Here is a 13,164-nt window from a genome sequence, read left to right on the forward strand (position 1 = left end):
GGCCTCATTGTTAGCCAACATGAAAAAGGGCAGATCCTCTGGTCTCGAGAGTCATCTTGCTGTGCTCATTTACAGTGCTAAGTAAGGTGGGAGGGTCACGAATTGTCAGCGTGGAGGAACAATCAGGCGATTATGTAGTGTGTGTGGTATTATGTTAGTTTATTAGTAGTTAATTTCTTCTTTCCCAATTTACACAACTGAAAGCCTATATGGCAACACTTGGATTCTGAGTAAGGGTGGAAATTAACACTATCTTCTAATCTCTAAGGAATCGGTTGGTGGGACTGTAATGCTATGAATCCTCAAGTGGCAGAAACGTGTGTTTTGCTGGATATACTGCTGGATATATTTTTGTTACCTTTGAAGAAATCTTACTACCGCGAGTGAAGTGATATAAACCGTGTTGCTACAATTTGGTTTAAACAAACTATCTAAGCTCGAAGGATTCTACACCCCTGCCTAAACTGGCTACAGCCTGCAACAAAGACTAACTGAACAACGCTGGAGTAACTGCAGTTGGACTCAAAGTGTAAGGAGTAAAACGCGGTTGCCCAAGTTAGGAATTAGAATGGGTTTAAGATTGGTGGGCCTAATTTCAACTGGGCTGACACTACAGTCGATTCCTGCACCCAACTCCTTACACCCATGGGAAAATAAAATCTCTTCGAGGAGCTATGACAAAGAGCAAGGAAACGTAGATAACTAACTTCGGAAAAAAGAAAAAGGGAATTGGACTATCCCTACTGGGTAAATTCGTGATCTCAATGGGAGTTTTTTTTTTTAGTTCTCTCTTCTTGCGGATGAAAAACGGGTAGAACAAAATAATCTGCTATAAGTGTTAAGTGTAACAAAATATACATTGGTAAATTGAGTACGTACTTGTCCTTCTCCAGCTCTTTTAGATCTGTGTAAGGAAGGTAATAGGCAAACCAGAAGGTATGACAGGCAAGAAGGGGCTAAGTAGAGAACAATATGATTGTTAGCAATAGTCATCTCGCAGGAGTATGAGGGATTTAAAAAAATAACCTTCAAAAAGGAGATAACGGGACGAATCAAAAGAAAATCGCTTAGAAATTAAAGTGGAATTGAAGAAAGTTTAAGAGAACGATGTACAGAAGGATGTTTGATAATTGGGGAAAAAAATCGATAAGCTTTACGTAAAGAAATAGCGGGTAATGAAATTGGAGTTGGAAGAAGGTAGTAGAAAGAACAGAGAGCACCGAGAAAAAAGAACAGAAGACCTAGAACGGGCTAGAAAGGGAACAACAAAATGGGCTTCTACAAGAGGTCGATACAAGGGAAGAACGGGCTATTAAAATCAAGGGGAATTAAAAGAGGAAACAGGAGGAAAAACTAGTATGATAAGGTAATCCCGAATCTAGCAAGAATACATTGGACTGGATGAAGACATCTTAGAGGCACAAATATGACAAGAGCCTTTAGGTAACAACAAGATAGAGCATTAGAGAGGAAGCGCTGGAGTAGAGAAAGAACAATTTGTTTTTAACCAGTACGAGAAGAAGGGAGCATAATATTAAAACGCAAGTTATGAAAAAAAGCGTAATAGGTGAAGGATAGGAATTGTGGGAAATTTATAAAGATCTCCCAGTTCAAATAATCAGAAGTGAGGCAGAGAGTATAAATTTACCTGACTGGACTTCTTAGAAAAAGAGAATACTTGTACGTTGGGGAAATAGAAATAGGACTGAGTCCTCAATTAGCAAACAAAGAAGATATAAAATTAATACAGTTGACGCAGGCAAAAACGTCTTGAAAAGTTAAGTAGAGAATTAGGGAACAAGAGGAGGAAAAGCAAAAAGGAAAAAGAGAAACAGAGAGAAGAAAGATAGAAGGAGGAAGGCAAACAGTTGTAAGACAGGAAAAGGAATAGATCCGTTGAAAAGAAATAAAGGCAAGGAAAAGGGAAGTCAGGATTACTAGATTCAGAGGTGCAACTCGTTAGAAGAAGGAGCAATAGGAGGACTGGTTAAGTGGGGGTAGATCACAGTTTCTCGTTATCAAACGAATTAAATAGTTTGCTTTTGGGGGGGGGGATAGAATCTAAATAATTAAATAATATGGGATTCAAGATTGTAACATGGAAGATCAAGGGAATAAGGCCAGGAAAGAAAAAGGAGGAAAGTGTCCACATGCAATTTTTTGAAACAATAAGAACGTTGATGTCCGGTGTAGCAAAGAAATTAAAAGGAAAGACGGGGATGTGAAGATAAGTCTGAAAAATAGTAAGCTAGGAACTTTGTGTTTATGCAACGAGTCCAACAAAAGGAAAAGAGGGGTTGCAACGTTTTGGTAAACAAAAATGGGAAACCGAAACTTATCACGACAAGGAGTACGGATGGTAAGGGTGGAGTTTGTGTTGAAATGAAAATCGGTAATGGTTAAATATAACGTTGTTTAATGTCTATGGGACGCCCGTGAAGAAAAAGAAGGAATTTAATAGAAAATTAAACGCACAACGAACTGACATAGGGGTGGAAAACTTGAAATTTGTGGTGGGGGATGTGAATTAACGGAGTTCTAAATCCAGTGGTAGAGAGGACAATCTACAAAGAAGAAGTCAAATAAATGTCCAAAGGGCAAACTGCCGTAGGGAACTTCTTCAAAAATGAAGAACCTCTTAGGACTTTATGATGATGGTCCCATTCTAAATGGAATTAAAGAGGGAGTAACACCTTTTTCTCTGATGTACATAAACGCATTCGAGAATAGATTAATCGTTGAATGGTTCTAAATTGTTATTAACAAATGGTCACAAGGATGGAAATTTGGCCAAGTGGTCTTTTCGGACCATAAACAGTGTTAGAACTGGAAATACAGAAATATCGGTAAATTATGGTAAGAGTGGCTGAGAGCTGAATGAAAAAATATTGGAGAGATGAGGAAGGTTGTGTGTTTCAAAATAAGAGATGACCAAAGTTTCATTTTTAAAGAAAAATGTGAAGAAGACAGCTAAAAGTGAATGTGGTGTGGGAACGCGCGGTGAAAGCGTTTGTAAGGGGAACTATGGTATACAAAGAATGAAGAGTACTAAAGTAGGCGTGAGAAACAAAAAGAGGAAAAAATAACAAATAGAACTTAAAAAGAAAGAACAAGGGAATTAACTATGGTAAAGGAAGAAGAAAAGAAATAAGGAGAGGCTACAAAGAGACATTGAAAATCGTAGGCATAGCAATTGGGAAAAAAAGATAAGCAGAAGAAATAGCGTATAAACTGAAAAAGCAAACGAAACAAGAACATTTTGAAAATGCGTAAATAAAGATAAGTAAAGGGTTGGCATACAAACACTTAGAAAAGAAAAAGAAAAAAGAGAATAAACTCACACCAGATAGCAATATAACAAACACAGAAACTAAGTGACCCATAAAACGCCAATTCAACAATGCTTCGTTTGCCCTCCTTTTTCAAACACATTCTAAGTTAAACGGAAAAAGGCAACCAGCTAAATGAAACAGCAGTTAGCAGAAATTTGTTGGAAGAAAAATCGGCATAATACGAAAGAAACACCAAAAAAGAGAAGCTGAATGCGGATATAACATTGGATGAAATTAAAAGCAGCCATAAGGAATCTTAAAAAAACGCAAAAGCGTCCAGGAGAGGATGGGCTTTACACCCGCTAAAATATTATAAGACAGTTGAGTCAGAACTACAAATTCCCATGCTTAAAGTATGTAATGTTAGTAAAACAAGAAGGTAAACACATCGGGGGGTAACAACATTAAATAAACGCCCCTTTTTGATTCCAAAAGAAGGTAAAGACGAGATGAAATTAGTAATAATTAAGAGACCAATAGCCTTAATGAACAACGACTAACAAGATAATTCTCTCGCCTCTATTGTTGGCAAAGAAGGCCTGTAAAAGTATTGGTAAAGGAAATAAGTGGATAAAAACCAGAAACGGTGTCATTCCAGGAAGGAGAAGTTTCAAAAATAATACAAGAAATATAATCAATAGTTTAGATACTATAAATACAAACAAGACAGAAAAGAAGCAGCTTTTCTGGTTCAGCGACGCGGGAAAAAGCGTTCGACTCGGGGAAATGGGATTTAGTGTTTCAGCTATTAAAGTGATGAAAGGGACTGAAATAATTTTGTTGCCGAATGTGATGGAGATATATAAAAACAAACAGCAGGCTCTTAGTTAATGGAGAACAATCGAAGAAATTTCTGGCAATTAGTAGAGGGAACGAGACAGGGTTGTCCACTGTCCTCCCATTTTATTTATTAATGGTTTTGGAATTTTTTTAATTAAATAACAGAAGAAACTCAAAGAAAATTAAAGGAAATCAGATTGAGAGGCAAAGAGCTAATAAGGGTACAAGCGTCGCTGACGACTTGATGGTGAATAGTGGAAGATTCCCGAGCTGAGTAATATTGAAAATTTGCTGATGGAACAAACCAATGTTGGAGGCTGGAGGCTAGCAGGAGTTTAAAATTAACAAAGAAAAGTCTAAAATAATAGGTAAAAAATCGAACCAAGGAAGAGAAACGTAGCCTGAAAAAGAAGAAACCGGGATGTAAGATAAATAAAAGTGTGAGATATGTAGGAATAAATTATTTCAGATAAGAACTTGAACCTATTTGATAATAATAACAAAACGTGTATGGAAAAATAATTAAGTTGGAAACTGGTGGAATTGGAAACATCTGAGATCTATCTTTATGAGGTAGAAATTAATGAATGGCGAATTAAAATGTCATACTCCCCGAAATTATTATTTTCGGTCTTGTAACTCTTTAAAATGTCCTATTGATATAAACAAGTATGATAATTGAAAGTGGAATAAAGATTTAAGAAGCTTTGTCTGGAAAGGGGGTAAAACCAGGGATTAAGTGGAGCTATTTGAAAGAAAAAGAAGGAAAACGGGGGCTGTGCTTTGGCCGGATATTGAAGACTACAGAATAGCTTGGGCAATTTAACTTGGTTGGGAGGAATGATGTTAGGTTAGAAGATGCAGATACACTTAAACTATGAAGGAGCAAGAGCTTAGATAACGGCTGGCACGGCACTGTGGTAAAACAAAAGTGCAATGCCATAAGAAATTTTCTACAATAGATCCAGAAGGAGAAGGGCTAGTTGAAGACATGGAAGGTAGTGAAGGGGCTAAGTTCCCTAAACTTAAAAACCCCCGCTCGTGGGTCGTCAGCGACAAGAAGCTTTGCCAACAGATGGGATTATACAAGTCTAAGTGGGTAAGGTACAGTGAGGTATCGTTGAATCAAATACTAAGCAAGGAGTTAATGAATAAAATCGTAGAGAAGCAACTGGCTGAAAGAAGGAAATAAGAATCAGAGTGTTCACTTATTATCAAATCAAAATAGAGTTCTTCAAGATCTGAAAATCGAAGGTATAGAACCAAATAGTAGAAATTGAGTAAACGGCTTATGGATAATATGGACAAAAAGATCTGCTAAATGATTATGACGTGATTGCGGGAAAGAGATTGGAACAGGAGCCAGTCAAACAATAGTATGGATAGAGTGGGCAAGAGATATGGGAGAAGAAATTCATTTAGAAGCTGGTTGGAAAGGGCTTGGAAGTGTAATAATGCCTTACCAATGATGAAGTAATAAAGAAAATGTTTCAAAAGTCAGCAACAGATGGTAACGCACTCCGTGCGAGATTAAAAAAAATGGGTAAAATTAAAATCTGATAAATGTTGGAAGGTGCCAGGAAAGACAAAGGGACAATGATGCAATATGTGTGTTGGGCTGTGCAAAGGTGAAACCCTTCTGGGGGGACAAAAGTCCATAGGTATAAATCAACAAATCTTAATAGTGTGGTTAGTAAAAAAAGACAGAACTATATTTGTTGAACATGAGGCGTATGTATTAAAAATAAGGTGATGAATGTAAAGTATTGGGGAAAACGATAGCTGTAGATAGAACAGCAGCTAGACTGGAATTATTGCAAATCACTGGAAAGACACCAACTGTAAGTACAACGTAGTAAGAAATGGGAGCTGATTAGCCTAAATGACATTAGAACAAACTGGAACGTGTGATTTTCCGTGTAGCGTAAAGAGGGAAAGAAAAAAACGGAGAGGACACAGTTGGAAATGGGAAAAAGGTGGTGTCCCGTTTTGAAAAAAAGGTGGAAATTGGTATGAGATAGCTGGGTCGAAGCCTCTGTAGGTAAGTGGTTAAGGGGGGCCATTAGAAATCGTGCAAAGCGAGGCGTAAGGTGTGCGATCGTTGTGGGAAGGATAAGGTAGATTTTGTATACGGTCAGGTTGTAGCTTTTTGTTGTGTGTTGGGGTGTAGATGGTTTATATTAGCTAGGGTGGCAATAGGTTTGTGGTGGGGGGTAGTGAGGAGGGGGTGTCATGAGGGGGGAGGGAGGTAGTTGTGAAAAACTTATAAATACAACCAGGGAGAATGTTGAAGCACATGGGGAATTTTCAATTAACTGAGTGTAATATAAATCTAAAGCACAAGAATAACAGCATATAAGTAAGGAAACTTCATAAGAGGGGGAATTGTAACAGCTAGGAAGTAGAACATTTGCCTGGAATCAAAGCTTGGTTTTATTTTGAAACCTGAAATTGTAGAGACAATATACGGTCATTGTAATTATGTATGTACAGGAACAACTGCCTTTTCTGTGTATGGAAAAATTTAATAAAAATTATAAAATTAAAAAAAAAGTCAAAAGGCTAGAGCAGTGAGTGAAAACAGTCCTCAAACATTAATCATGACACTAATAAAAATACCATACCATACTAATACAAGATAAGAATAATAAAAGAATAGAACAAAAGGAGTAAGACCAATATTAAGAAATACAGAGAAACATTGTTAAAAAAATAATAAAAGTAGTAGGAGTGTTTGAAGCTCTGCTTGGTCGTCAAGAAGGGCTGGATGTTGTTCGCCAGTGCTGGGATGTTGTTTGGCCAGACTTTTGGACTACTCGGTGCTTGCTTTTGCTAGCCTTCCTTGGCCTTTGTTGGGAGGCTGTGGTTCCGCCTTTCTCTGCAGATGTCCAAGAAGGGAAAGGGAGGGGAGGGAGGGAGGGGAGGGAGGGGGGGAGGGAGGGAGTAAGGCCATTTCAATGGGAGTGGCTATGTATGGGGAGGTGAGGGGAGAGGGAAAAGGGGAAGAGGAGGGAAGGAAGGGAGGGAAGAGGGGGAGGATAGAGAGGGGAAGGAAGGGGTAAGGAAGGATTAAGGAGGGAAGGGAAAGAGGGGAAGGGAAGAGAGAATGGAAGGAGGGGAATGGAAGAGGAGGAAGGAAGGAGGTGACGGTCAGATTGGACGGCCGTTCGCCTTCATGTGCCTGTCTGTACGTCGAGCCTTGCGTACCTCCGCTCCATTGAACATAATATACATGCAAGACTGCAGCATCTTCACTCACGAAGTGCGGTCTTTTCTTTTGCGTGGCCTGGCGGTCTGGCTTTCTTTCTTCATGTCAACCAGATTTTCCTCCACCATACTCTGTCATTAAGGAATAAACTCTTTCCTTCCCCTCACTTCCCCACCTGCCTGGGCAGTAGTAGTGAAGGGCTTCCAGCCCCCCGCCTCGGTTCCTTCCCCCCCCTCCTCACTTTAGTTCGTCATCGACCCCTTCCTTACCCGGCTTCTTAGTTAAGTCATGCTGTCCGTTTCCCTCCCTCCCTCCCTCCCCACCTCATCCCTCGTTCGTACTGCAGTAGTTACCTCCCCCCGTTCATGTTGATTCTTTTCTTGCCACTCTTTCCGCCAACTTGTCCCGACCGCCTGACGGCTGCTAGGCCACTTGCGGCCTTCTCTCTCCATTCCCTCTATCTCTCCCACGACCTGCCTTTTCTTTTCCCTCTTCACTCCACTTGCCCTGCACTATTTCCTTCTCCTACTTCCTTTCCGGTTCGTTCATCTACGCTTTTCCTCCTCTTCCCCTTCCCTCTTCTTTTTCTTTTTGGCCCTCCTGCTGTCTCTCGCAGGCTTTCTCAGCTGTCCTGCAGCAACTTGCTCTTGTGCCAATGGACCAGAAGGTGCCACGTCTTTCTCCTCCTTCCCATCCTTTTTCCTTTCCTGGCCGTCAGCTGCCTATGAGAGACAACTGGAGGCTGGGAAAAAATGCGGGGGAGGCGGAGCGGAACCAGGCACGTGTCCAGTTTGCTCCTCGCCAGAGACCTTGCGCCAGGCCTCCAGCTAGTCTCCAGAAAGACAAGCTGGTGGGAGGGAAAGGCGCCCTGATGACAAGCAGGTGGTGGCATGACCGGGTCCTGGGACTCCGGCATGGCGCCTTCAGCCCCAGACCTCCCTCCGAGAGAAAGATCGTGGGGCAGGAAAGGACACGTGGGGGGAGCCCAGGACGGTGGCAATGCCGGGTCCTGTGCTCCATCGTGGTCCCTTCCAGCCCCAGACTTGCCTCCCCTAGGAGAGAGATCTGGGAGCAGGAAAGAGGCCGGGAAGGAAGCCCAGGAGAGGCGGTATATGGCACAGGTCCCTGGGCTCCGTCACGGCCTTCCGGCCCAGAATCTCCCTCCCGAGACAGAGAGTACTGGGGCAGGAAAGGCCATTTGGCCGGACTCATGGACGGCCGCAAAAGAAACCCTCAGAGGCGCAGCAAACGTGCGGAGGACAGCACGCCGTACGTCCGCGACAGGGGACCCATTTTGCCGGCCTGGTGGCGGCCCCAAAAGGAACCCATTCAAAAAGGCTGGCAAATGCGGGCTGAGAGACCCGAGGCTCCCCGTCCTTTGAAAAAGAAGGGCAGTAGAAGCCCTGCCCTCAGAAGGCTGAAGCCCCACCCCCTTGGGTAGACAACCCCCACCCGAAACGCCACACGAACTGTAAAAAGTTGCGCCATTCACTGAATTATAGGAAGACAGTGGAAAATGAAAATGAATGTAGAAAGTGGAGGATTGGTAATAAAAGAAATATGGTAAATTAGCTATAATGACAAAATTAGTTGTAAATTTTGAAAAGTGAAAAAAGGACTATGGAAAAGAAATGACTGTGAGGAGATATGGGAAAAAAAAAGTAACTGAAAAAGTACTGAGAAAAGAAGACAGAAAAATTACCTTCACAAGCGAAGGGAGAGGACAGAAGGAAAGAAAGAGGGAAAGGAGGAGGAGGGATAAAATAAAAGGATGGGGGAAGAAAAGAAGGAAGGAAGGAGGACAAGGAAGGATGAAGGGAGGGAGGGAGGGAGGGAGAAAGGAAGGAGGAAGGAAGGCCGGAAAGGAAAGGAAGAAGGAAGGAAGGAAGAAAAGCAGAGATAAGGAAAGGAATGAAGGAAGAAGGAGGAAGGAGGAATGAAGGAGGACGGAATGAAGGAAGGAGGAGGGGAAGAATGGGGGAAGTGAAGGAAGGGAGGAAAGAGGGAAGGAAAGAAATGAGAAAGGAGAAAAGGAAAGGAAAGGGAGGAAAAAGGAAAGGAAAGGAAAGGAAAGGAAAGGAAAGGAAGAGGAAGAAGGAGAGGTAGGGAGAAGGAGATTAAGGAAAGAGGAGGAAGGAGGAAGCAGGGAGTAATTAGAAAGGGAGCTAGAATCGAGCACGGAAGAGCAGCGAAGACAGGAATGAAGCGGAAGGAGAGGAGGCAAGGGATCAAGGTAAGGAAGAACAAAGGAGGAAGGGCAGGGGGGCAGGGGTGCTGGGAGATGTAGTTCGCTCTTCCTTCCGCCCTCCCTTTGGCCTCCGTGGCTGAGAGCTATTTGAAAAGTGCAGCAGCCAGGGCTCAAAGGTGTGGATGGCATCTTTCTCTTTCCAGAGGCAGCAGAGAGCACTAAGGACGCAGTCTTCGGGCGACTTCCAGTACCTTGGCAGGAAGCCTGGGAAGGTGGGATCCTTTTGGGGCACATTGGGGAAGGGATGGGGTTTTTTTGCCTTTCAGTACCGTGGAGAGAAGAAGAGAGGCCATTGGGGTTTCAATGCAGATCAATAAAATACAATAATAATAAGAATAAAGAATAATAATAATAAATAGGTTGGAATAGTTATATTTTTCCTGCATCTCCCAGATGGAGCGAGGGCAGAATTACAGTACCACTAAAATCCATACAATCGAGTAGATAAAAAATACATAATAACAACACACATGTAAAATTAAGTAACATCTGTAAAACTATCTCATCATCAAATGGCAATGCAATAAACTTATACAATGGGTCCAGAAGAGGGTCTCTTACACAGGGCCAGGTGGTAAGATCGTCGAATAGAGATCCGTCTTAAGTGCCCTCCTTAAAAACAACATCCACAGGAGGGACATGAGACGGATCTTGTCTGGAAGAGCCAGTTCCACAATTTCGGAGCAGCTACGTGTTAAAAGGGCCTCTGGGAAGTCGATATGAGCCTAGTAAAGTTGATTGTAAGGAATTTCTAACGAACATATCTTTCCACAGTTAACAATCTGAGGAAAGGAAAAAAAAGGAAATAAGGGGACGAAGGAGCGGGAGAAGAAAATTTTGGTGGGGAAAGAAAGAAGCAAGGGTATGGGCCGGTGCGAAGGCGTGGGAGAAAAGGCGGGGGGAAGAATAACGGAAGAGGGAGCACAGGAGAGGCAACAATAGTAGGGAGAGGGAGGCGAGTTTAGGAAGGGGGAGTAATGAAGGCCAAGATAGAGGGCAAAGGAAAACAATGTGTATGGGGCCAGAAAGGGGAAAAGCCAGGGCCCTAAGATCATGGGTAGGCAACCTCTTTGAGCCCGGGGGCCGGGTTTGATGCCCCTCAGACAACTGGGGGGGCCGAAGCCCCCCCACACCAAAAAATAATTAAATAATTTAGAAAAAAATTAAATATATAAATAAACACGGGACAAATGTAGGACAAAAAATTTTCAAATGGAAGGACATCTTTTTTGTAAAAAATGGAGGACACCGTGAAAAAATTTGCGGATTTGTTAAAAAAAAATGTTAATATAGAATGCATGTTTTCTGAGGCTTCATAGACAATTGCCCCCCAGGAAGGCCTCGGGCGGCAATTCGGCGGCAGGAACCGGGGCTGTGGGCCGGTCCCAAGGCCGCGCCGGGCCACAATCCGGCCCGTGGGGCCGCAGGTTGCCTACCCGAGCACCTAGAAGAGAGAGAGAGAGAGAGAGAGAGAGAGAGAGAGAACGAGAGAACCAAAACTTACTACTGACGTACTCTGACGATGAGAGGCAGTTAACACAGGATGTCCACCAGAGCCAGCTTCAGTGATCAGAAGTTGCAAGAAAGCCATTATTTCCTTCCCTGCAGAAAAGAGAAAGGCCCGACAGAAAAGAGTATTGGTTCAGAGCTTTGGATGTCCTATACAGTTGGGCCCAGTCTTATGACACGGATATTGTATAAACACGGAGTTCAAGCATCCACGGTTGAAAATGTGTCAAAAAAGAAGAAGGTGGAGTGTGGGTTATCAAATGTTTGAAAGAGAGATTTGGGGAACTTGGCAAGCTATTAAGTATGAGCTTGATTTGGTAAGAGTAGAACCCATAACTTTCTTTCTGTTAAATTTTAAGAAAGTCAATCAAGTAAAGTTTAGTACATATTGGTAAAGAAGAAAAGGTCCAATTAGTAAGAATGAGAGGTGAATGAGATGTTGAAGAAAAGTGGAAGATAAGAGAAGTATAATTGGAAGCCTAGAAGTTTAAGTTTTAAGAGAATGGCGTAGAGTAAGAAATTGGGATCATAACGAAGAGGAGAAGAATTTGAATGAAGTAAAGGGAGCCCGGGTGGCGCAGTGGTTAAATGCCGGTACGGGCAGACATTCACATCGAAACACACAAAGGTTGTGAGTTCAAGACCAGCAAAAGGGCCCCAAGCTCGACTCAGGCTTGCATCCTTCGAGGTCGCGTAAAAAAAATGAGTACACCAGTACTGTGTGGGGGCAATGAGCTTACTTGCTAATTAGCTTACCTGCGTGTTTCACCACGCTATGATCTTGGAATAGGCGGGATAATATAAATAAAAACAAATTATTATTATTATTATTAGATGGGGTAAGGGAAGTACGAGAGAAATATGTTAGTTTAGGGTAGTTAAGAGAGAGTGAAGAAGAGTTTTAAGGGCAAATTTAGAGGTTAGATAGATAAGTTGGGAAGAAAGAGGGAAAGAAAGAAGGAGGGAAAGAAAGAAAAGAGGTAGGGAGGAAGGAAGGGAAAAAGAAAGAAATGAGATAGAAAGAAAGAGTGGAAGAAAAGGTTTTTATAGGGGGAAGGTTTAAGTAGCACAAGTTTATAAACGGTATCTTTATTATGTAGATATGATTGAATGTAAGGTATAAGGATAGGATGAATGAATGGAATGTTTGTAGTGTTTAGGTATATTTTGTATTTGTTTTTAATTTTAAATAGAATAGGAAGGGGAATTATTTTTTAAAAAAGAAATGTTCAAAAAAGGTAAAATTTCAATATCAAAACCTGGATTTTCCAGTTTTCTAAGGGACAATACAGGGAAATCACCAGTTTGACTATGTCATGAATGGTTAAAGGGACTTGGGAAGGAACCCTCCCAGAATTTTTGTTAGGAAAGGTATACGGAAGAGAGGAAGGAGGGAAGGAAGCTGAACCAAGCCCCGAGATGGATAGACGGGGGAAAGGTCACATGTAGGGTGAATAGCCCGAGACCAAGCCAGAAAACTGCAGGAAGACAAGACGCCTGGCCCCCAGCACCGGTATGTAACAGCATTACAGTCTTGTTTATGCAGAGAGTTGGAGAAATTCCTGCTGTCCCCCCATCTCCTTGGAGCGAGACCGGAAATCGCTGACCAAGAAGAACGACAGAGCCAGAGGCTTGGAGACATTTGGTACCAGCGAGGGCTTTATGACGAAGCGGTTCCAGACGCCATTTGAATTGCCCTTCAATCTGATAGACAAAGGAAGATTATAGACTCAGTAAGAGGGCCAAGGAAGGAATGAAGGAAGGAAAGGGAAGGAGGAAGGAAAGAAGAATAAGTAAGGAATAAAACCAAGGATAAGGGATGAAGTAAGATGAAAGGAAGGCGAAGGAAGAGAGAAGGAAAAGGAAGGAAGGAAAGAAATAAAACAAGGAATGAATTAGGATAACTATGGAAAAAATCAATTTAAGGAGGTCGACGGAAGGAAAGAAAGGAAATGAAAAAGCAGCAGGCCAAAGAAAGAAATACAGAAGAGTCAAAGGACTGAAAGCCGGTTGAACGAAACGAGTTAAAGAAACAAAGTGAAGTGGGGTAAAGAAGAAAGAGGAGGTAATAAGTAAGTAAACAATAA

Source organism: Sceloporus undulatus, chromosome 4, assembly GCF_019175285.1.
Source record: "Sceloporus undulatus isolate JIND9_A2432 ecotype Alabama chromosome 4, SceUnd_v1.1, whole genome shotgun sequence".
In the NCBI taxonomy this organism is placed as follows: Eukaryota; Metazoa; Chordata; class Lepidosauria; order Squamata; family Phrynosomatidae; genus Sceloporus; species Sceloporus undulatus.